The sequence below is a fragment of the Macrotis lagotis genome, chromosome 8 (assembly GCF_037893015.1).
Source record: "Macrotis lagotis isolate mMagLag1 chromosome 8, bilby.v1.9.chrom.fasta, whole genome shotgun sequence".
Taxonomy (NCBI): domain Eukaryota; kingdom Metazoa; phylum Chordata; class Mammalia; order Peramelemorphia; family Peramelidae; genus Macrotis; species Macrotis lagotis.
The window spans coordinates 67,623,789-67,646,968 of record NC_133665.1 but is presented as its reverse complement, the minus strand read 5'-3'; the positions used below and the strand labels follow the sequence as shown (position 1 = coordinate 67,646,968).

Genomic DNA, 23,180 nt, shown 5'->3' with positions numbered 1-23,180 from the left:
CGCACATTCCAAAGCATAAAGTTCTCTTGAACTGCTAGAGTTTGGATTCACCACTTTTACTTATACCCAATTACTTCTCAACCCCCCCCCCCCAATATAATTGCTCAGTACCAGTGGAAAAGATTATAGGGGAATCTGACCAAAACAAAAGAGTTTGCTTTGGAAATGTTGCCATCTCCTTTCTTCACTTTCCCTTAACGTTTTACAGTGTCACAATTTTTGGCTGCAGTCTTTTCTTTGAAAGGATGTTTTGTGGCTGAGCAGCTCTCTGAATATTTACCCTTTATTGTACTGAGGTATAGTTGGTTCTCATACTGTTATGTGGATGAAACTCTTGTTTACTGTTCAATGATGGAACTCTTTTTAAAGCAATATATATATATATATATATATATATATATATATATATATATATATATATATATATATATATATATATATATATATTTTCCTTATTCATTTCTCATTGGGGTACCATGACTTCTAATGCAACTATATCAAGTTGACCAAGAAAGTGTTCAGAAGTTACTGTCAAGAGTATAGATGCCAAAGATCTTTTGACACCACCAACTTTAGGGGTACATCTACCTAAGACTTCAGATAGCATTCATTCAAAGACTTTTGTCAGAGGCACATATAAGGGAGTGAAACTCAAAGAAAGACACATGACCTGTTCCCTGGTCATTTTTATACAATGCTTGCATTCTTTAGCTTATACCTCCCCATTGCAACATGGACTTGTGTTTGGTGGACCTTCATCATTTATAGCCTGCCTAGACCCACTTTGCTAATATTCTCTGGCTATTTTCATGTTATGCCTAGCCCTCACTACTCCCTGGTTTCCAACTCTTGCTCTGGCTACAATAGTCTAATCATCATTGCCATTCAGGAAAAGGGTCTGTCAATCAATGGTTCTAAACCTCTACTCACTATCCCCTTGATATCTGTTGACTAAAACCATTCTACCGCTGCATTGTAAGCTTTGTATCCTGGTAGAATTGTAAGCTCCTAAAGGCAGGGAATGTCTTATCTTTTTACATGTGTTTTCCCCAGATCTTAACATAAAGCTTTGTCTTGAGCAGCAAAGTGACACAATAGATGGAGTGCTGGACTTGGAGTCAGGATTTCAAATCTTCCCTCAGATTTTTATTACCTGAGTGACCCTGGACAAGTCACTTAACCCTGTTTGTCTCAGTTCCTCATCTGCATATTGAGCTGGAGAAGTAAATGGCAAACCACTCCATTATCTTTGCCAAGAAAATCCCAAATGGGGTCACAAAGAGTCAAACATGACTTAAAAGTGACTCAGCAGCAAAATTGTGAGCTTTTAATACTTTTTCATTCACTTATTCTTGAGGAAAGCCACCTAGGTGACAATCAGAGTTGCCAAGCTTTATTCATAGTGAGGTTTCTCCTGACTTACTATTTTCCTTCCTTCCAATACAATCAGCTTTTTGGGCACAGTAAAAGTTCAGGGAACATCATTACTGAAGACTGTGCTTTCTCTGCTTTTTATCTGCTGCCTATAGGAAGCTTCAGAGTGGGAACTAGGCTAATATCTTTCTAACCACAATTGGCAGCAGGTGCTGTCTTGTATTCATAGTTCAATGGCCAGCATCCCTGATTGTGGTAGCTTTTCATCTTCTTTCTCATTTAAAGTCAGTGACTTCACTATCTATGATTGTCTATTGACATGTCTTTATAGTTGAGACTGGGTGGGGGTAGAGAGAGAAAGGATGGGAGTGTTGAGAGGGTGGGGAAGGGTAGGGGGAATTTGTTAGGAAAAAACCAAATTGGATCATTTAGAGAATCCATCCAAGGCTAGGTTGGACTTTCTACATACCAAAGATCATACTTTGGAACCTAGAGAGATGTCTTTTTGTTGAGGGAATAGGATTAAAGAAAAAAAAAACAAAACCTCAAGTAAAAACCAAACAACAAGACATTCAGCTCAGTGACTGAAGTCTGTGGTTGCCTGAGGTCAGTGTATTCATGACAATTTGGGCTATGTTTTGTAAGTCTAACCAATTCACCAAGTCAACCCACCTTTCTTTTCTTCAAGGAAATGATTAAAACAGAGGAAGGAAAAGTACCATAGAAGTGGATTTCTGTCTATTCCAGTAAATGGAGATTCAGATTAACCTATTAGCTACCTTCTGTGAGAATTTTTATGGTTTTTCTACTTCAATGAGTTGCCTTGATTATTGGAAAAAGTTCTAGAGAGCAATTGTTGCAGAAGAATTTTTTTCCCATTCACCCTCAGAAAGAAAATCTTTGTCTTAGGGATTTGATAAATAGGAAAAATTAGTGTACCTAAATATTATAAGTTTTCTTAAAGAATTATATTTTAAGTTCTTTTTCCAAATAGTTGTTAAATTAGTAACATACCTACCCTTTCTTTTTCAGAACTGTTTAATAATAATAACCCCTAGCATATATCTCCTTTAGGTTTTTTTCATTTCATCCTCACAACAGTTCTGTAAAGTAAATACATCATCTTAAAGATTGTAAAGAGGAAAAAAGTTGTGGAACTTTAAAATATTTACACAGCTAGTTGTTATCTTTTTTTGTTTTTTTAAGGTTTTTGCAAGGCAAATGGCATTAAGTGGCTTGCTGAAGGCCACACAGCTAGATAATTATTAAGTGTCTGAGGCCAGATTTGAACTCAGGTACTCCTGATTCCAGGGCCCGTGTTCTATCCACTGTACCACCTAGCCGCCCCTAGTTGTTATCTTAAGGTAAGATTTGAATTTGAGTCACTCTAAGATTCAAGTCTTAGCACCCTCTCTTCACCTCTTCAGTCTTCTTACTCCTTATAGTGCCCTCCCTCCTTCAGCCACATTCTGTGATCCAGCGACATTTCCTTCCATGTTGCTTCTCAAACAAGGCATATAATAGACACTTAATAAATGCTTATTGACTGAAAGACTCACTTCCAAATTTGCTATTTTTGAAGGCACATCCATAGTAAATATTTCACCTCCTATTGAAGGAGAAGTCAATCATTTAAGTACAAATGCTTCTTTGGTAATAGCATAAAATTTGATGCTTTTAGAAAACTTTATGGAACTAAATGCATCATTATTGCTTATACCTTTCTAATGTACTTGGACAGGAGAAGATTGTATTGGGAGTTGCAATATTTACTGCAACACTCAATTGCAGTAAGTTGGTAATATCAACGGATTTGGGAGGTGGTGGTGTTATAATGGACTCTATTATGCCAGTGTATTGATGATGAATGGAAAAAGTCAGAGAATTTAAGGATATCCATTATATCAGAAAGCTAAGGAGGCCAAACAGAGTTCTTTTATTTAGGTTAGTTTTTTTTTTAGTTTTTTTTTTTTTTTGCAAGGCAATGGGGTTAAATGGCTTGCCCAAGGCCACACAGCTAGGTAATTATTAAGTGTCTGAGGCTGGATTTGAACTCAGTTACTCCCGACTCCAAGACCAGTGCTCTATCCACTGTGCCACCTAGCCGCCCCTTAGAATTCCTGTTTTTTACCAGAGATAATTTTCCCTTTAGATAGGCTACACTGAAGTTCATAAACCACCTTTTGCAAAAGCTTTTAATTTCTATTTTAGGAGTGGAAGTGCTCATCAAGAATGTTTTTAAAAGGTTGTTGAACAGTGGGATACATACTTGCCTCTAAGTTTTATTTCCCAATCTCTGGAATTCTTTACCATGTGGGACCCTTCTATCACCAACCCCCTTAGTTTCTTTTTATGTATTGTCTTTCCCAAATTGAATGTAAGCTTCTTGAGGGCAGGGACTTTTTTGCTTGCATTTAAATTTCCATCACTTAGCATAGTACCTAGAACAATAAATGTTTATTGACATGATTTGATAATGAACACAGATCTATAACTCCTGCCACCCTGAATTGTAATTTATAGTCAGTGACTAAGCACAGGGAACATAGTATAGATGTTAATCTAAACAGGGTCTTCCTGAGGCCAGATGTTAAAAGAGGGGAAAGTAGTTTAAGATTGTATGTCTATCCATGTCACTTATGTGTTAATATGCTGGTAATTAGCCTTGTTGAACCAAGAGAGAGATGAGGACTAGTCCCAGAGAAGTCCTACTTTCACATTTATGAGGCTGCCATTTTTGCCCCCTTATTGTTCTTTTATTTAACATTTTCTTTCCATAGTCATAAGGTTTTTTTGCCCTGATGAGCACATCAAAGCTCAGTAAAGTTATTAGCATGACTTAGTTATGTGATTCTGACCAGTTTTATTCTTTGAGCATATGAAATGTACTTTTACTGTGCCAGACAGATATATAATTATATAATTTTTCAAGTCTTAGACCTGAGAATCCAAGTCTACAAGGTAAAGAATTCAAGGGAGGATTTAAAAAAAATTCTGAATCTTAAATTCTGACATAATCTTAGTCCTAGAGGATTAAAAACATTTGTGAATTTAATTAAAAAACTAGCCAACACAAATAATCTATATTCACCAATGAAAATAATTTGACTGGCCACTGATGTTGACACAGTTAACTATTCAGAACAATATAGAAGATATTTTCTCCAAACTTTGTAGAAATTCTCTGCCTTCTCAGACTAGCCATTTGACATCTTAATAGCTTTGAAATAGAATATGGGTCAATTTTACCACTGCCTCCTTTCCACAAAAATGCGTATTTGAAGGCTTTTCTGACAAGATGACCAGAGTGAAAAATTTATTTCCAGAATAATTATCGTATTTTATGTTAATATTTGTTCTATTAACTTTCATTTTGAATTTTGCTTGATGTATGCTAAAAACAGTGGATATTAGCAGTGAGGACCTTGGCAAAGGCATAAGTAATTTGGTAGTGCAGGGTTTAAATATATATCATGGATGGAAATGAAAGGTTATAGATGGATATAATAGGAAGGGACTTAGAGATCACCTAGTCCAACCCTCTCAGTTTTACAGATGAGGTAACTGAATTGCAAAGAAGATGAATGTTTTGCTCAAGCAAATTAGGGACCAAATTGGGTCTATGAACCAGGTCTTCTCACTCTCAGGGTGGAAGGGGGAATCAGCTTTTATTAAACACCTACCAGGTAGGGCTAGCTAGGTGGTTCAATGTACAGAGTGACAGACCTGGAGTCAAACCTGAATTCAAGCCTAACCATAGACACTTAGTAGCTGTGTGATCCTGGGAAAGTCTTGTAACTCTTCCTCAGATTTCTCATCTGTAAAATGAACTGGAGAAGAAAAATGACAAACCATTCTGCATTTTTGCCAAGAAAACCCAAAATGGGGTTGCAAAGAGTCAGTTACAACTGAAAATAATTGAACCACAAATATACCAGGCATTAGTGTTAACTCATTTGATCTCTCAGAGCATTCTTTTTTCCACAATAGCATAGTCCAGATACCATATCCAGAATATTATTTAATTAATTAGAGGATTCTAGATTTAAACCTTGATGGACAAGACCATCTGATCCAACCCCTCTAATTTTATAGATGAGAAAATGAAACAGACAAGTCCCAAGACTAAGGTCACACAGATATTAAGTGAATGACAGTCAGGTTTTTAACTGAGGTCTAGAACTTTATTTTAAAGTATTCTTTCTCAATTCATTCATTTTCTTACTCTTCTGTCATTTACATTTGCAGAAAGGGTCCTAGGCACAGGACAATGTACTTCTATTTATTCAATATAAAAACTTAAAATGCTGCAAAAATAAAGATAAAGTTCATTTCCATGCAGTCATGTAGCTTCATTATTCAAGGCAGGTCAGGTAAAGGGTCTGAAAATCAACAACAAACCGAACACTCCTCTTTTTCTAAGTGGGGTGAATGAGTTGATGTAGCTCTGAAAGGGAAGGTTAGACAGACATGGTTACTATTCCTCTGAGTCAGTTCCCAAAACTTTGGATTTCCAAAAGGAAGTTATTAAAAACAGCTTTGAGATAAGATGGAGGGAGGAGGATATGACCTTGAATTATATCCTCTTTTGAATAGGTGACTTAAGGAACAAAAGAAAGAAATCATCTCTAATCCAAGAAACAAGTCAAACCTACTATGTGGCTCAGTATATCTGTTACATTCACACAAATATCTTTTTTTTTAGGTTTTTTGCAAGGCAAATGGGGTTAAGTGGCTTGCCCAAGGCCACATAGCTAGGTAATTATTAAGTGTCTGAGACCGGATTTGAACCCAGGTACTCCTGACTCCCGGGCCGGTGCTTTATCCACTGCACCACCTAGATGCCCCTCACACAAATATCTTACCACTGTGAATGAATAGCAAAGTACAAATATAAACAACTTCATAACTCTCTTTTTCCATTATTATTGATTTGAACTTGGACTTCATCTTGTGTTATCTCTCTCAGGAGATTAGGTTTTCTACTAGGAAATATTATGGCTAACAATTCCTATCATGGATAAAGGCATATTTCCTTGCCTTGAGTTATAGACATATTTCTTGACAGTTTTCAACAGACTGGTGCTAGGAATAGATTGACAGCTGCTCTTTAGGTACTGATAATATATATATATATGTATGTATGTATATACACACACACACACACACACACACATACACACACACATACAGAATGTGTTCTTGGGTCTTAGAGGAAGAAGTATGGCATAAAGAAAGGCAAGCTGGATTTGGAGTCAGAAGATCTAAGTTGGAATCAAAGTTTTGAAACTAACTCTTGGACCTAGGAAAATAGCTGAATTGCCCTGAATTTCAATATATTCATTGATAAAATGAAGTATTTGAAGTGGTTTATTGTTAAGATTTTATTAAGTCCTACATCCTATAGTATTGCTTAAAAGTAGATTGGTTCCTTTTTTTTCCTCTTGGTTGTGCCTGTGATTCATCAGTGTGGAAACTACCTCTCCTGATATGGCATAGGAACATTTGGGAGCTTATAGTCTTAAAGTACTTTGTGTGTGTGTGTGTGTGTGTGTGTGTGTGTGTGTATGCATGTTTATATGTGCATATATATGTGTGTGTGTGCTCAGAGTGAAGGGAATGTTGGAGTGTTGTTTGTGAGACAGTAAGGCAACCTGTCTGAATTTGGAGAACATGGAGGAATAGGAATAGAGATGTGGTTTGGGGCCAGCTTATGAAGAATCATGGATCCTGTGAAAGAGCCAGTTTGTCACAGGACTAATAAGATCTCTACCATACTGATTTATTTCTTCATGGCAGTTAGGCATTGCTCATTTTTAAACTAAAAATTCTAGTTCCATGGAATCCAGAATCCCTAAATGGGAAAAGAATCCTCAGAGCAATGCAATGAAGTAAACTTTTTTTTAAAGCTCTATTTAGCAGTCATAAATAGCTTGCTGAATATGAATTTAAACTGACTAAATCTGAAATTCTATTCTGGTTCAAAGCATCCTGCACAGCCGTGTTTTCAGATTGGTGATTTAAATGGATTTCCCAGCTAATATATTAAGATATAAAATAAACTAAGATTGCTATAAAATTGGAAAGGCAATTAGATGCTTACATTTTACAGATATCCATAGGTAATATACCCTGAATTTGAGTTTCTGGGCAGATTGATTGCAGATGAATTGATTACTCATACCACAAATCCTTTTTGTATACAAAGTCATCATTGTATGTTCTTAGTTCTATTTTTTTCAATAAAGGCTTTACCTGGGACTTCCCTTTAACTCACTTAATCTTGCCTGTGGAAGCTTAAATGAATGCAAGTAGGTGGTATTCTGGAGAACTCAAAGTATAAGAGCCAGTGTTATCTGATATCATCTGCCAGTTTCTAGATGTTCCATGTCAATTCATGGAATATACTTTAGAGAACAAAAAACAAAAACAAATACAAAAACAAACCAAAGGGGAAAAAAGGAAGGCAGTGATATAGACCTTATTTGCATTCCCCCACTTAGATATTTGTAATTTTGCAGCTTTGATAACAGAATACATGGAGAAATGAATGTTGACATTACTATAATTTAATAAAGGCACCAGTTGTAGGGCTCACTTCTGGAATTATGCAGAAGTATAATGAATACTGTTTCTGAGAACAGAGGACCTAGATTTGAATGCTTTTTTAAATTTTGTCCTTTTAGTTACTTTTTTATGTGACCTGGAGAAAAAATGATTCACTTCCTTAGGCCTCTGTTGTGTTGAAAAACAAATGGGTTGGACTAGATGAATTCTAAGGTTTCATTTTTTCTCTAAATCCCATGATTTGCAATGGAGGTTTATCAGCTTTTTGATTTTTTCTTTTGTCAATTAAAGTTAGGTAACTTGGGTTTAAAAGTTATTCTGTTATTTGCTACTATGTGACCTTGGACAAGTCACAACCTGTCTGTGGTTCTGTGTTTGTAAAACAGCCTTGGCCTGGATAATGTTCTGCTTCAGATCTATGATCTTATGATACCTATATTTTTTCAATTCTGGAACCTTCAGCAATGTGGAAACCTTAGTTTCTCTGCTATTGAAGTTTCTGTTGGTGTTTTATCAAGGTCAAATAGGTAAGGTTCCTCAGGGAGTTAATTTGTACTGGATAAAAATGGACATTTCATGCTTCATGCCCCTGTGGGAAGAGCAGAACATAGTTTTTGTTTTAAAACACATGCTACACCATATTGAGCAATTTAGAATGACTATATTTTTAAGACCACTCTTTGGAAATCATTCATTGCTATGCTCTTCTCTCATACCCCATCCATTGACGTCAGCTAAAACTCTAAGTAAGATGTGAGTATTTTAAAACTGGACCCTTGCCATTTGGAATTACAGGGTTTTTCTTTTTTCTTTTTTGTTCCCATCTCTCCTTCCTTCATTCTAACCAAAAACTGTCCTCACCCCAAGCTCTAGTTTATCTGCTGGCTTTAGTCGTTTAACTAGGGAAATGGATTGCCTTTAAAAAAAACAGAGAAATATATTAAAAATCATCCAGTTTCTCAGGTTACTTATGTGTGGCAGAGATCTGCTTTGACAAATAAAAGCCTTTCACTCCTGGGATTTAGCTAAACTGAGTACTCCAGGCTCAGTCAGGACTGCTGTTGGCAGGCAAGTAGGTTAATGTGACGTTAGTGGAATAGAAGCAACTTCACTGTTGGTTTACAAAACTGTTATCAAGTCACACACACTAAACATACTGTTTCAAGCAGGCTGTCACTGTCAACAACTTTGTTCAATGCATATATATCATTTCTACTTTTATTAAAGCAGACATACTCTACCTCAGTCAGCTTAGGGAAAATTTTAATCACAATCATAAAATATGTGAGGATCATAATAGGTCAATGGATTTAAATCTTAGAAGGAAGCTTTGACATCATCTAATCAACTCCATTTTACAGAAGAGGAAAGTGAGATTCAGAGAAGCACAGTGACCTCCCCAAATCAATGAACTAAGTACCAAAATTAGGACTTGAACCTAGATCTTCTAATTTCAAATGCAATTCTCTTTCCATCATAATGTATGGAAATGGTGTAACACTTTGATTTGTGGTGACAATACAATGAAAGCAGACCATATTGATGGTCACTGAACCTAGTTATAAAAGTTTCCAGCCAGTGGGTAGAAGGAGTAATAAAATTTCAATTTAATATTAAAGACATCTCTTTGCAATCTGTGAAAAGGACTTGTCTAAAATTTAGCTGGGAGGATTTGCTTTTGCAACAATTGGAATTTTGCAAATGAAATTAGTTCCTAACCATTCTTCTTTCTGTATTATAGGCTTACTAATATTAATTAGTCTTGGAGGGATTGGTTTGTATCCTCTCAGTTGTTTTATGGGTCAGTGAGGTAATGTAGTGGATAGAGTACTGGCCTTGGAGTCAGGAGGATGGAATTCAGCCTCAGACATTTGCCATTTACTATCTGGGTGACTTTGGGCAAGTCACTTAACCCTGACTGCCTTGCATCCAGAGTCATCTCTAGTCATTATGATTCATATCTGACTACTGGATCCAGATGGCTCTGCACAGCAACCCTTCTCTCAAACCCAATTCACTTACTCCTCATGGGATCATCTCCCTGGTATCATGTCTTCTTGGAGAATGAAAGACAAACATTATGGGGAAAGAATAGAAAAGATTATCCTCTTCCTATTTGTAAAGATGTGTCTAAATTCTCTGCTTTAGAGCATGCCTACTCAGATTTCAGAGGGAATGCAAAGGGCATGTATTTGGTGCAGTAGATAGAGCACCAGCCCTGAAATCAGGAAGACCCAAGTTCAACTCAGACCTCAGAAGCTTGATACTTACTAGCTGTATGACCCTGGGCAAATCACTTAACCCCATTGTCCCACAATCCCCCCTTCCAAACAAAAAACAACAAATGAGTGAATGAAAGCTTAAAATGTATCATGAGAGATGGATTTTAATACAAGGAAGGATTGGAAACATTGAAATGGGTTATATAGGCAATGATTGAGGAATCTTCTCTTCTATATCCTTATAAATAGAATCCTGCTTCCTTAAATATGGGGGAAATGAACTCTAGACTCCATCCAACCAGGGAATCATACTATTTGTTTTTTTGCCAGGAAAACATGTGCTTGATTTCAATGTATATTAACAGCCAAAGAAAGGGAAATTGGATTAAAAGGTTGTCATTTATCATTATCATGGATTCAGTTTTTTTTTTCCTGAAATCTAAATATACCAAATAAATTTGGTCTGTCATTGTACTCCATCCTGCTATCCCTGACACCTCACTAAAAAGATATTTGAACAATTCAGCTTCACTATGTAGATCAATCCAGGAGCTTCATTTGTTCAGATGACCTTTAAATATATACTGTAAAATATATATTTCTTAGGGATTATCTCTTTTAGGGATGTTCCAATTTAATAATGCTAATAATTAAAATACCCAATATTTATTTATCTGTTTATTTATTTATTTATTTTTAGGTTTTTGCAAGGCAAACAGGGTTAAGTGGCTTGCCCAAGGCCACACAGCTAGGTAATTATTAAATGTCTGAGACCGGATTTGAACCCAGGTACTCCTGACTCCAGGGCCGGTGCTTTATCCACTACTCCACCTAGCCTCCCCCAAAAAACCAATATTTATTTAGAATCTATTGTGTACCGGGAACTGTGCTGCTATAATAATAACTAATATATTTATTTTATGCTAGACACTATGCTAAGCACTTTACAGTTATTATCTCTTCACAATAACCTTGGGAGATAGGTGCTTTTATAATCGTCATTTTTCAGATGAGGAAATTGTTGCAAGTAGTTTATTCAATAGCTAGTAAGTATCTGAGCTCACTTTTGAACTCACGTGTTCTTCACTCCAGTGTTAGCATTCTACTCATTGTGCCACCTAGCTGCCAGTTAAACTGTAACTAAGACTGAAGTAAATGGGCAATACCATTAATGGATCAGCCCTAATTAGTCTCTATACATTTCAGTGTTCTGTATATATTGGTGGCACCAAGTGATATTTTATGAAAGGAGGGACAATTTGGTGGCACAATGGATAGAGCACTGGCCTTGGAGTCAGGAGGTTGGGAGTTCAAATCCAGTCTCAGACACCTACCACTTACTAGCTGTGTGACCTTGGGCAGGTCACTTAATTTTGATTGTCTCGCATTCAGGGCCACCTCCAGTTGTTCTGATTCATATCTGGCCACTGGACCCAGATGACTCTGGAGGAGAAAGTAAAGCTTGGTGACTTAGCACAGCATCCCCTTACTCAAGTCTAGTTCATGTACTTATCATGGCATCACCTTGTTGATGTTGTGGACTTTGAAAATGAAGAACAAAACATTATTTATGAAGGTAGGAATTTTCTTTGGGAATCATCCTCATTTTAATCAGCCTCAAACTGCAAAGATTACCTTAAAATAGTCTAGGTTCCTTGAATTCAGTTCAACCCAGTAAATGGTATTTTATGCAGTGACTTTATGGCAGGGGCTCTGGTAGGTAGATGGTATACAAGCATAAAGTTGGAGTGATACCTCTATTGTGGATCTGTCATTGATGATTTACCAGATCCAAGAGTCTTTTTCAGCTTCATCCTTCTTTATCTACTTTTGATACTGTTAATCACCCTCTCCTTAGAACACCAGATAGAAGAGCACTTAGTATGCAATCATGAAGACCTAGATTTGAATCCTTAAGCAGATATTTTCTTAACTTTTGATTCTGGATATGTCACCTAATCCCTCAGGCTCAGTTTCCTCATTTGCAAAGTAGAGATAATTTTGACACAACAAATGAGATGACCATTATCAAAATTTTTTTCTAAATATTAGTTATATTATTATTATTATAATTTCTCTACTCTGAATAATGGGATAATACTCTCTCTCCTGGTCCTCCTCATCCCTCTCTTAACTACTCCTTCTCTATCTCTTTTGCTTATCATCCATAGCTTTCTCCCTCACAATGACTATTGCCTAGGGTTTTGTGGAAGATCCCCTTTTTTTCTTTGCTTTATCCTCTCTTTCATTAACCTTAATTAATTAATTAATTAAGCTCTTATAGATCTAAACAATCATATTTGTGTAGATGACCCATAGATATAAATGCATGTCCCTAAGTTATGTTTCTCTTGATGCTCAATGAGCTCTCTGCAGTTGTATTTATGGAGCCATCTTGTATCATTGTAACTTCAATATGACAGATTCCTTGTTGGAGGGAATACCTTCAAGTGTAAATTTTATATGATCAGTTCTAATAGTTTTTATTTTATTTTTTAATCAACAAGTAAACAGCAACATCTTATATTCTTTGTACTTTTCTGGCAATTAAGTGACTATTAAGATTTATGCTTTTTGAAATTATTTGCAAAAGCCTTCTTGTTCCCATCTTATATTTTGTCAAAAGACCCTAAATATGTGTGTAGAGTACCCTCAGATTTTATAAAATTAAGAAAGTAAATATTTTGGTTGGTAATTATTATTGTCTTTATGATCACCTTCTTAGGTGGCTATAACCTACTGTCCTTCTAGCTTTATTGAATGCTTTAATAATTGAACTAACTAAAATGCAACCTGATTTTTGCATTCTGGTTTTGTTTGTAGCAAGGATATTAATATTGATGTGGTTCTTTGCTTCTAATAGTTTGTTAATTTGTTAGTCATCAAACTTTACATTTAGAGTACAAACAGTTCATGTTTGTAGATGCTCTAAAAACTGTTTTTAGTGTTCACCAGTCTATGCCCATCATTGATGAATCAGAAGAAGGTTTCAAGGGATAGAGACCTATTTTTTAAAGTTACTTCATGGGTCACTACAGCCAAATAATCCATATTCTTGTGGCCTACCTGCTATTGGCTCAGTATCATACTGAGATGTTACTTGAAAGTATCTGAAACCTCCTCAGGATGGTAGAACTTATATACTAGTGCCATAGACTGATCATCTGTGAACTTTTGAGTATCTTTCCTGTTATTTTTCTTCATTGTGGCCAATGTTTTTGGTTTCTAGTTTGGAGAAAATTCATAAGCAGTTTACCGTCTCCTATATCCTTGTCTGTGCAAAGTATTTTTTTGTAAAGTTAGATTTGTGAGGCTCTAGGCAAGTACATCATTGTCAGTCCTTGATAGATGAGCTACATCCCTGGCTAGGGATCTGTCAAACTTTTTCTTTTTGAGAAAACTTGACACATTTTTCTTATCCTTCAATCCTAAATGTGGGAGCCTGTTGTTGATGAAGGATCTGTCCATTTATGCTAAACAGATGAACAAATCTGAGGTTTTTATAGGTGGGACAAACTTTATACTTAGGAGTTTGGCTTATATATGTTTTATAAACTAGTGACCAGATCCTTCTAGATAACCCCAGGAGATCTCTCATTTCTTTGACCCTCTCTTTACTCACACTAGTCACAAATTATATTTTAAGACATGTTTTTCATGAACTGCTGTCATCAGAAGAATTGACTTTCTGTTAAAGAGCCTCTCAGAATTTAAAGAACTAGTTGGGTGAACCAGGCATGTTAAGCCAGGGAAGAGAAGATTTGGCAGACCCATGAGAGCAGTCTTAAAGTGTTTTGATGGACTGTCCTGGGAAGGAGAGCTAGACTTGATCTGTTTGGCCCAAAGGGCAGAATCAAGATCAATACATGCAAATGACAAAGAAGCAGACTGGAATCCAAGTATGGGAACAAACAAAACAAAAGAAAAGTTTCCTGACAATGAGGACTGTCTAAAAGCAGAAAGAAATGCTTTGAGAGGTTATTTGTTCCCCCTCCTTGGAGGTCTTCAGGCAAAGACTTAATGATTCCTGTCCAAGTATATTATAGGAGGTCTGTGTGTGTGTGTGTGTGTGTGTGTGTGTGTGTGTGTGTGTGTGTGTGTGTGTAAGGGTTGGACTAAATGTCTTCTGAGATCCTTTTCAACTCTAACTTTATGTGATTCTGCATCAATTTAGCTGGTTGACACCCAAGGTAATTGGCATTCTGCCACTGGGAGAATTCTCAATGCATTTCCCCACTGGAAGGTCAGAGCTTATGCTCAAGTAGCCTTTGAAAACACATGATAGCACCACATCACAAGAAGAACTGATACCCTCAACTGGACCTCAGTGGAGAATTGAGTTGATAGTTTAAAGAAAATATTAATTTAAAAGTAAATAGAGCATGATTCTGGGCTAAACTTTTAGATGAAGACAGAACTCAACTTCTTTTTTCTTCTTTGATTATTAATAGCCTGAGTGTCTCCAGGTTGCTACTAAAGCTTTTCTGGTATGGTTCACACATTTTGAGCTTTGCATTTCAGACTGAACACTTGCAAACTACCCAAATATAAACATCTTTAACGAAGCAATAAAATACTCACTGGAAACAATGCTCAAGGTGTGAATTATTACACCATCCATAATTCAGGCTGAAGTGTGACTTATTGTGACTACAAAATGACTGTTTGCCAGGATATAAAATAAAGAAAGAAACCTGGCAAGTTCTGTACTTAAAAGAAAAAAAAATCCTGGGTTATTCTCCCTTCCTAAAATGCATTTTTAATTGAGTAGCAAATATAAAAATCATAATCCAAAATTTAAAAAACATATATTTTTTCTTTTAATTTAATTTTGAATACTATGGTCTAATTTTGTTAATGTGCCTGTTCCCTCCATACTCCCAGCCCCCCCCCCCCATGTTTATAGTTTCTCTTTGTGTTTTTCTTAGGCTTTTGCAAGGCAAAGGGGTTAAGTGACTTGCCTAAGGCCATGCAGCTAGGTAATTATTAAGTGTCTGAGGTCAGATTTGAACTCAGGTACTCCTGACTCCAGGGCCAGTGCTCTATCCATGGAGCCACCTAGCTGCCCCTCTCTTTGTGTTTTAATGATATCTTATATTAATTAATGGGAGGGGGGGCTTTGTCTTCAGGTATATCCCAAGTAAATATAACTTGGAAATATGTGAAAAGAGCAGTGAAAATAATTCTAAACTTAGGATCTAAAGACTTGGAATCAAATTCTACCCCTCCTAAATATTGCCTAAGTCTGCTCATGTTATCTTTGGCAAATCACTTTTATTTCTCAGGATTTTTGTGTTCTCATTTATGGAAAAAGGGAATTAGACTAGAAGATTTCTAACTTCCTCTCTATTATTCTGTATTTTGTGTTAAACCCATAAGTGTCAATAACCATGAATCCTTACATATTAGCTCCCAAACATTTCAGATTTCTGTCTAGAGTGTCATTGTTAAGTACCTGCCAGTTACTACCCTAAGAGCTCTGCAGATAATATCTCATTTGATCCTCACAACATAATTAGGAGATAGATGCTGATATTCTCATTTTATAGCTGAAGAAACTGAGACAAACAGGTTAAGTGGCTTGGAATGGGTCTTAAAGCTAGGAAGTATTCAAGACTGAATTTGAGTCAGATCTTCCTAATTTCAGGTCCAGATCTCTATCTACTTTGTCACCTAGCTACCTAAAAAGTGGGATAAGTGAAGTCTAGTAGTTTAAAGCAGATCAGAGTTAGACTGCATCTCCATTGTTCTCTGATGATTGAGAGCAGATCTGGAAAAGATGATATTGTCTTAGCAATGTTTGAGCACTTCTGTTCTGGACCACTGTGTAAGAGAAATAGGCTGGAGCAGAGTGTATTTCAGGAGAGTCATGGTACCCTGTAGGTTGTGGAGTTTTTGAGGATGGTACAGAGGAGTCAAGTGAATTTTTCAGATTATATCTCCCAGTGGACATGCCATTTGTGAGTGTATTTCCATGTGCTTTCTCTTCCCCCTTTTAGGGGAAATGTTAGTGGAATTGGAAAGCTTTAAATGTGGTGTAAATTTCTTCCTTTGTATTTCCAGATAACTGCCTGGGAGTGGTTATGTCTACACTGGAAGAGAGGGGCTTTGGTACGTCTTTGGATTTGCATCCCTGAGAGCATTATCTTTGATCCACTTCTAAAGGCAGGGATGTGTCAATGTTAGGGGAAAATCTGGCTCATACATTGCTTTGGATTCCATTTACATTCATGTGTCAGAGAAAACTCAAGTTATTGGAGTATGGGTGGGACTAGAAATAAAAGAAAATAGTTTACCTTTTGGTGATCATTTAGTCTTATCTTCAATATTTCATGCATTCATTCAACATATTCAATACCTTCTATATACAAGACAGTGTTCTACAAGAAAAACCAGGAGTAGGCTCTTATTCTGAGAAATTTATAATTTTGTAGAGGCAATTAGATATATTTAGACAGATATAACATAAAGTGCATTTTTTAGTCCAGGTGTGTAAGTAGAATACAAAGTTTTTTAAAATCTCTTGAAGTTTGAGATCGCTTTCAGCTGAAGGAAATATAAAAGGTTTTACAATGAAGTGACATTTAAGGTGGGTCTTGAAGTATGTATGTTTGTGTTTGTGTGTGTGTGTGTGTGTGGATGTGTGATTAAAATATAAAATCTTTCACTTATTTGAAACCCTTCTTTGTGCAAGGAGGCTAAGCTGTTGTCTATCAACTATCTTTATTTCTTATCATCTTTCTGGTACCCTAATGATACTCTATGTATCCTATTTCCATTCTCTTAGAACCCTAGTCTATTTTGTGTAACTCATAGGGAAATTTAAACTAAGACATTAATAATTGATAATGACTTAATTTGTGTTTCAATAGTTTTTTTTTTTGTTCAGTTGCTTAAAAGAGTAATGGGACAACTTGGTGGTCTATGGAATCAGGAAGACATCTTCTGGAGTTTAAATCTAGTTTCAGATACCAGTTCTGTCACTCTGGGCAAATCACTTCACCTTGTTTGCCTCAGTTTCCTAATTGGTAAAATCAACTCAAGAAGGAAATGACAAACAACACCGGTATCTTTGCCAAGAAAACCCTAAAATGGGGTCATGACGAGTTAAAAAGTGTTATGGGAGATTTAGAAACTATTCTATGACCAATATGAAAGAGATATGGGAAAGGAAAGGAATTCTTTCCAAGCATTCCTCAAATTATATTTTGTAAGTGGCTAACCACTCTGCTTCCTGGTTCTGAGGTCTATGAGTGGTAGTCAAAAATGTTTCTCTGTAAAAAAATTACTTAGAGAAAAATCCCTTTATTAATGAGAAATGCTACAATGAAAAGAAGAGCAGCCTAAATTCAGTGCTTTTGAAAAAGCATATAATTGCTAACTTATCTCTGAGGTGATCAGTATTCTTTTACCTTCAGACTTCTGCTAAGCAAAATGAAGGAAATGTTTCACAAGGATTTAGTTTATTCACTGGTGACCCATGCCAAGATGCATGTTGATGAATTTAAAGAATTGCTGATACTTCCTTTGGAAATATTCTGGAAAAAAATCACAGCTGTCTGTCACATAACTTTTCAGTATCCCTTACCTTTTCTCTGCCAACTCAATTAAAAAAATCCTGAAACTCACCAGGAACAATGGTAGTGAAGTCTTTTCATGCCCCCTCCTTACCCTGACCTCTATTGCTGCCATTTTTCTCCTTGGATCCTGATTTCAGTTTCACCTGAGAAAGTACCTTTTATTTTGAATATAGCTTCTTCTTCAGTTGCTTCTCTAGAAAAATTGGGGGCAATTTCAAACTGACAAAACTTTAATTGTTCCATAGTATTTAAGAACTAGAGGGAGCAGTAAAGTTCAAAGGATCAAAAAAAAATCAGACTTGGAAGGGAGCTTAGTAGTTATTCATTGTGGTCTCCTCTTCCCTCCTTAATTTAAAAATGAAGAAAGTGAGGCCCACAAAGAGCAAAGGACTTGCATGGGTTTTGGTTGGAAATAGTTTAATGCCTTTTAGACTACACCCATATTACTTCTTTTGCTTTATATTTGTTTGAAAAAATAAACCAGATTCCTATCTCTTAAACATCTATTGAAAAGATCTCCAACAGGGAAAAAAAACTTTGTATCAAATTTCTTCAATAAGGGTTTGGTATCCAAGATATATGGACAACTAACAGAAATGTACAAGACCAAAAGTCATTCCCCAAAGACAAATAGTTAAAGGATATGAACAAACAGTCCTCAAAAGAACAATTGCAAACTCTTAACAACCATATGTAAGATTGTTCCAAATCACTAATAACAAGAGAAATGAAAATAAAAACTACTCCAAGGTTTTACCTTACATCAGTAAATTGGCAAAGATGACAGTAGGTGGAAATAGAAGCCGTTGTGTAAAGAAAGGCACACAAATGCATTGCTAATGGAGCTTTGAATCGTTATACCATTTTGAAAGGTACTTTGAATTCATGAGTGGCTAAAATAATCTTTAACTCACAGATTTTTCTAGGTATATATGGCAATCAAGTCATCACCAAAGATAAAAACTTTATATACACCAAAATATTCATAGCGGGGCATATTGTAATAGCAAATAATTGGAAACAAAATAGGTTCCCTTTGTTTAGGAAATAGGTAACAAATTTGGGTACATGAAAGTAATCATATATTAGTATACTACAAGTAATATGATGTAATTTTATAATAGTATGATTATGATGAATGCAGAAAAGCATTGAAAAATTTGCATGAACTGATGAAAAGAAGAATAAATAGATCCAGGAAAACACTACAAGCAGTTACTATGAAAATGTAAGTGAAAACAATAATAACCACAAAAGAATAGAAAATGAATGTTGGAAAATGATAAAGAGCAAGTATCTCATAGAGATACAAAATGTATATCACACTCTATATAATATTATTGTTTTTTATTTTTTTATTTTTTTAGGTTTTTGCAGGGCAAATGTGGTTAAGTGGTTTGCCCAAGGCCACACAGCTAGGTAATTATTAAGTGTCTGAGGTCGGATTTGAACCCAGGTACTCCTGACTCCAGGGCCAGTGCTCTATCCACTGTGCCACCTAGCCACCCCTATAATGTTATTTTTAAAAAAATTATTTTAAAGTAATTATTTTAAACAAATACAAAATAACAAAAGAAAAAAAACTTTGCCTCAGATATAGCAGCATAACCTTTTATAAAGCAATAAACTTCCATTTCAAGAAAACCTATATAATAAATACTATGCATTATGTTCAGTACTTCCATTTTTTCTTTTCAGTAGGTATTCTTTTGTTACTTGTTGTGTACTTTTTACTTTACCCCTGCCCCTTTCTCCAAAAGCTATAATTAAGCATGGCTCTCTCTCTCTCTCTCTCTCTCTCTCTCTCTCTCTCTCTCTCTCCACACATATACACATACATATACAGTGATATCTATAATCATGCACAAAAATACACATACATATTTAGATTCTTATATGTAGTATGTGTGTTTATTTCCACTTGTCCTCTGTTTCTCTGAAGGTACATTTTCCTTCATGAGTCCAAGTTGTTCCATATTTTTCCTACATAAAACAATATTCCAATCTTGCACTGTCTAATTTTAGTCATTTTATGCTGTCTAGATAGTTTAAATGATCTAAAACAATATTGAAAAAATATAGTTTGCTTCTTTTTCTCTTTTGATTAAATCACTGTTAGCTTTAACTTTGAGATCATGATTATATGAAATCATGTAAATTTATTTACATAAAATTTTACATACATAAATTGTATTCCTGATTTTTATTTTATGCTTGTACATGTCTCTCACTTTTATAACATTTTCTGAATTCAAAATTTTAATCTGCTGTTTCCCTTTTATGGGTGAATTCATTCAATTCACATTCTAAGCTGTAACTATTTTTTTTATCTTTCTCCTTCCTATTTTCCTCAGTCCTTCTCACTCCTCTGCTTTACCACTATCCACTATCTTCCCCTTATATTCCTTAACATAACCCCCAATTTCTCCCTTATTCCTCTCCCTCTCATCCTATCGTTTTCCTCTCTTTTAGACTCTTCCAAATCTTTGTCTCTGTCTCTCTGTCTCTGTCTCTGTCTCTGTCTCTGTCTCTCTTTCTCTCATCCATCTGTCCACCCTCCACTATTTATCTATCTGTCTATCTATCTATCTATCTATCTATCTATCTATCTATCTATCTATCTATCTGTCTATCTATCTCTAGGCTGTTCTCTTATTATTCCATTCCAGTAAATCTATATACCCTTCTATACTCCCTCCCTTATTTTATTCCCTCACTCTCTTATTTATATATAAATTTAGAAGACTTATATACTCTTCCATATATATATATATATAAGTATATTGCTCTTTCTTTAACCCAGATTGGATGTAAATTTTTCTTTTCAGTGTGTTGATTGGATTGTTGAATAAAGGATGGATCTTTGTGACAGAATCTGGAAAGGGATATGAGAGTTATGTATGTAGGGAAATCTAGAAGACATAAAAAGAAAATAAATCAGTAAAATCTACTTTTTTAAATCGGAAAAAAATAGCACCTTTGAGAAAAGGTCTTGCTCCTGAGTTTCTGTGAGGTTCTTTGTTACCTAACTATGACTCCAGTCTCTCCAGTAAGAAGAAACTGTACAGTTTATTATTTTATCTTTTATCATTTTTAATACTGTAGATTAGGCAAGATGATAATGCCTTCTTTTATCCTGGGCTTTTTGTCCTTTGGTCCTTTGTTCAGGTACTCTCTGGACAAGAGATCACCAAGTTCCAGGTAGATCTAGTTACTAATATCCCTAAAGAAGACATCAAAATCTCTCCCATTGGGACCTGTCCCTTGGAGGATAAAGACCTAGATCTTCTGATCCTGTGATTTCTTTTTTTTTTTTAAAGATTTTATTTATTTTGAATTCTACAATTTTCCCCAAATCTTCCTCCCCCTGCCAGAAGGCAGTCTGTTAGTCTTTACATTTTTTCCATGCTATACATTGATCTGAATTGAATGTGTCGAGAGAGAAATCATATCCTTAAGAAAAAAAAATAAAATATAAGAGAAAGCAAAATTATATAATAAGATAACTTTTTTAAAAAATTAAAAGTAATAGTCTTTCTTCTTCTTTCCAACTCCACAATTCTTTCTCTGGATACAGATGGTATTCTCCATTGTAGATATTCCAAAACTGTGCCTGATTGTTGCACTGATGGAATGAGCATTAAGGTTGATCCATTAAGGTTGATCATCACCCTCATGTTGCTGTTTCTGCTCATTTCACTCAGCACCTGTGATTTCTTAACTAGTTCTTGTATTGTAACTTCAAAGCTGTATATATGTAATAAAAGGAAGTACAATATCTAGGGTACACCACTTTCTAACAGAGCATTATAATACTGATGCAGTCTGGTTAACTGAGTGGCTCTGTATTAGTCTTTAGATTCCGAGAGAGAGAGAGAGAGAGAGAGAGAGAGAGAGAGAGAGAGAGAGAGAGAGAGAGAGAGAGTGTGTGCCCTTTGTCACAGGTCAGAAACAACACCTTCTCAGACCTTGCCTATTCTTTCAATCATATCTTTGTAATTGGCAGCCTGAGATCTTGGGACCCAGATATCAGCAATGTATTATTTTTCTCACAATGACCAAATCATAAACCTAGAGCAATAAGGTCTGTGCCAAATGAAATGAAGGTTTTTTTTAATTTAAAGAAATTAAAAATGAGGAGAATGCAACACATTCTCTTATCTATTTTAATTCTTTCATTTGGTGGAAAATGTATTTCCAAAAGTGTAAAGGTTATGTTGTAATCAGAGAAACCTAGGTTGAGGAAATGGTATGGTCACTTTTCAGATCCTGGCAATGTGTCAGTCCAAAGAAGGCTTCCCAGCTGTCTTTTTTTATATAGAAGTTCCATCTCTGCAATAGGTATGCTTCCTCCTTTTTTTTTTTTAGGAATGTCATCTTGTGATTGGTGAGAAACAAGGGGTTATCTTCTACTCCTCTTTCAGATCTATATTTGGGGATTTTGAACACAGTGATTATAATTAGTTGAGAGTTTTGTTTTTTAGGTTTTTGCAAGGCAAATGGGGTTAAGTGGCTTGCCCAAGGCCACACAGCTAGGTAATTATTAAGTGTCTGAGACCGGATTTGAACCCAGGTACTCCTGACTCCAAGGCTGGTGCTTTATCCACTATGCTACCTAGCCACCCCTAGTTGAGAGTTTTGAAAGTATGAAACTGAATTGCTACCTAATTTACTTAAAGTTAGCTAACAAGAGGATTGTGGAAGATCTGATGATGTCAAGTGCTATTGATTGCTTTAGTCTACATGGACTATAATCTTTTGAATTTATTGAAATTATTGAAAATTACTGAAATTATTGAAAAAAGAATTTTAAGGGTTGATTTTTAAGGTTGAAGCAAACAAAAGACTGCTAATACTTATGGGATGCAAGCCAGTTATCAGGCAAGTGCTAGGAGAATGGACTTGAGTTATTCTTTCAAGGAAGGTATCAAAGACCTCATAGAAGTACTTGTTTTCCCCTCAAGCCCTTTTAGGGAAATGCAAATTTAGATTCTAGAGAAGAGAGAGAAAATAAACTTCCCATATGCAAGATTCCAAGGTGGATAAAAAAAAAAGGTCTTATGCATTGACATTTGTATTATTGAGAATATTATCATATTGTTATATATGATATGAATATGAATTATATCATTATTAATATATTAAATTGATCTGGATACCAATATGTTTGCATGAGCATAATTCTTTGAGTTATAAAATTCTAGGAAGGAAAATCAAATCCTTATGCCATAAGGCTATTACAGACCAGTACAGAACTATAAATCCAGACATTAGAAAAAGCTCTGTAGCAGTTAACATTTTGTTGATCCTTCCACACCACTATAAATACATAATTGTGGAGAAGTAAAATATTTAGCTTTTTAAAAAAGTTATTTTATTATAAGCCTCCTCTGATTCCTCATCTTGGTATGGGAATGAACCTATATACAAGTCAGGC

At 35.4% G+C, this 23,180-nt stretch overlaps 1 protein-coding gene across 4 annotated transcripts in view; it reads left to right on the top strand.

The window, feature by feature from the left end:
- GLIS3 (GLIS family zinc finger 3) overlaps positions 1-23,180 on the top strand; it is a 595,685-nt gene that overhangs the window by 102,594 nt on the left and 469,911 nt on the right. The gene's annotated exons all lie outside the window — the stretch shown is intronic.